Genomic DNA, 2946 nt, shown 5'->3' with positions numbered 1-2946 from the left:
CCTTATTAGCGCACTGAAAGCGAACCTGTGGCGATCAAGGGGCGACCTGAGCAGGCCTCCAACTGGAGTACGCTTTTAGTACGCCAAGTACGTCGGGCGAACTCCAAAGGTCGCGTAGTGGGACTCACGCGACGTAAGCGCGAACTCGGGCGGCGACCTACAGCGAACTCTTAGCGACTTCGGCAGAGGGTCGCGCTTGACTCGTCAGGACGGACTTATCGCGCACCTTTAGCGTACAGAACATTTTGGGTCGGGTAAGCACCGGCTCGCATGCAACCCACCATACTGGCATGTAAGAGCCGGGGGGACACCCGGTACAAACGAAAGATCCGCGCAAAAAATAAGTATGTACTGACACACTGACAATGACACGTCCGCACGGGAAAGTTTACATTCTGGTCGTCAAGTGTACTGCAGGCAGAGAGAGACCCGCTGCAGGGGCGCCGCTGCGACGGCGAGCGACACCACCGACCGAGCATCCCACTGCGCCAGGTCCAGGAGAACGTAATGGATAGAGTGGCAGGTGCAATACGATTACGCGTCTCTCGCTCTATCTTTCTTGCTCTCTCTCTCCCTCTCTCTGTCCCTCTCGGTCCCGGCTGCAGCCCCGCGCATGTCATCGCGTCGCATACCACTGCATATCGCGCGCGCGCGCGCACGCACGCACGCACCCACACAGAGGCTTTTTGCTTACCTCACACCGGGTATCTCGTCGGACCTGACGAAGACCGTCTCGAGCACCGCGTCCTCCCCGCGCAGGCCGCGCGCCACCGCGAGCACCGAGCGGGCCGCGGCGTACCCCCGGCCCAGCTGGGCGCCGCGCCGCGCCCCCGCCTCCCTCTCCACCATGGCGGCCTTCAGCTCGCGCCAGTCGGTCTGCAGGGGACAGCGGGGACAGCGTTAACAACAGCCACACACGTAACCACGTGCAAAAGCTGGACACATTAGTTTCCATGTGTCCATCGGGGCGGCGCTAGCCCAACCTATTGAGCCCCTCTGGGCGACAACTAGGGCAACCTACCTGTTGGACGACCTTCCGGTCAGTAGCACGACTGAAACAGTCGTCGACTGCATCAGCCCCCCCCCCCCCAATGCAAAAACACACACACACGCGCGCATTCACAGTTACACCAGGTACATCGGGAAAAACAATCATGAAACAATCGGACACAATCACACACAATCCGAAACAATCACACACATTCAGAAACAATCACACACAATCTGAAACAATCACACCCAATCGGACACAATCATGTCACAATTTTTAAAATTATGTCCCAATATTTACCTAACAATCTGAAACAATCAGAGACAATCATCGACACAATCATACACTATCACACACAATATGAAACAATGATTGTTAAACACAATCATGCGTACCCTTTTTTGACCAGTTCCACACCCCCCGCCTATTTCTGAAGCTCCCCGGTCCCAAATTAGTTTCGCCATCCAGAGCCCAAACAATGATGGAGGAGTGTCGCTTTGTTCGGATCGAACCTGCTGGTCCGGAATTAGCGAGGGGGTTTTACCTTGCGTAATACCCTGTAAACCTGGGTAATACACGGTATTACGCGTATTGTAATACCGGAAAATATCAAAATATGCTTTAAAATAGTATTCTTTGGCATCTAATACCGTGTAATATGGAGTACTCTGTACACGTTTTCTTGTTGTTAAACCCCCCTCGGGAATTAGACACTGCATGTTAGATAAGTGAGAATTTGTTTTTGAAAGCCTATTCTTCCATTCTGAACGCGTTTTAGTCGTTTAACCGAAGTTGCCGGTGATTTAAGTTCATGTGAACTGACGTCCTAACCCTCATTGAAGTTGAAGTCAAGCGAAAGAAGTGATTTCAAAAGGTATTTTTTCGAATTTTTTGTGCGTACCGAGGTGAACTCTGCAAAGGGCCGCGCCTGGCTGAGCACGGGCACGGCTGTGCGGCCCGACCTGCCGCCCACGACGGGGACGTGCACCCGGTGCGGGCCGAGGCCACACATGGAGGCGAGCAGGCCGCCGGCGCGCAGCACGTCCAGGGCGGCGACACCGAGCACGCGGCCGCAGTCCAGCTGCCCGTCCAGCTCCAGCACCTGCCCGGCGGACAAGTAGAGTCCTCTGCTAAAAACAAACCTCTTTCCTTGTCCTCCAGTGAGCATGAGATGGAGAAGTATGGCATTCCCTTGGGATTGTTGTTCGTCCGAAACAATACCATACTGCCCGCCCATGCCCCACCTTCAAGGCAACTGCTACGATGTGCCATGTGCCGTAAAACAGGCTAATATGGAACATGAGGGGTAGAGTGGACCACCCTCTTTTTACTATGTTCCGCTTCTGCTCGAATCGCACTACCGGGTGTCAAGTAGAATACGCGGCAGCTCGAAGGGTTGCCTACGCACTGGCTTGCAGGCGCCGAGGGCGAGAGGGGGAGCGGTGGAGGACGCAGGAGGAGACTGTGGCGACCGGCCACCTTCACTACCAGGTACCACTCAGATGTGCTCCCCTGGCAATGCTGGGCGACAGCTCAGTGGTTGCGCGCAAGCCAAGCAGAAGCGGAACATAGGAATAAGAGGGTGGCCCACGTTACCCTATACATGGTCCATATTAGGCTGTTTTTCGGTGCTTTTGGCAGTGTACTTCACCTCCGCCATCAGGGGCACCAGGCTGTTGACGGGGTCGCTGCAGACGACGAGCACCGCCCTGGGGCAGAAGTTGGCGACCGCCATAGCCACCTCCCTCGCCGTCGAAGCGTTCGCGTTGAAGGCCGCGTCCTCAGCGGCCTCGTCCGAAGCCGTGTCGCAGGTCACCGCATCCGAGCACAAAAGAACCACATCGGCTCCCTGAAATTGAAGTGTGTTTTTTCAGTGAGTCCTTCTTGGCCATGGCCGTGGGTAGAGATTTAATTTTTCACAAAACTATCTCACGGAAATTTTTGACATTTTTTTT

Source organism: Frankliniella occidentalis, unplaced genomic scaffold (assembly GCF_000697945.3).
Source record: "Frankliniella occidentalis isolate FOCC.00 unplaced genomic scaffold, Focc_3.1 Scaffold223, whole genome shotgun sequence".
Lineage (NCBI taxonomy): Eukaryota > Metazoa > Arthropoda > Insecta > Thysanoptera > Thripidae > Frankliniella > Frankliniella occidentalis.
This window is presented reverse-complemented; position numbering follows the sequence as displayed.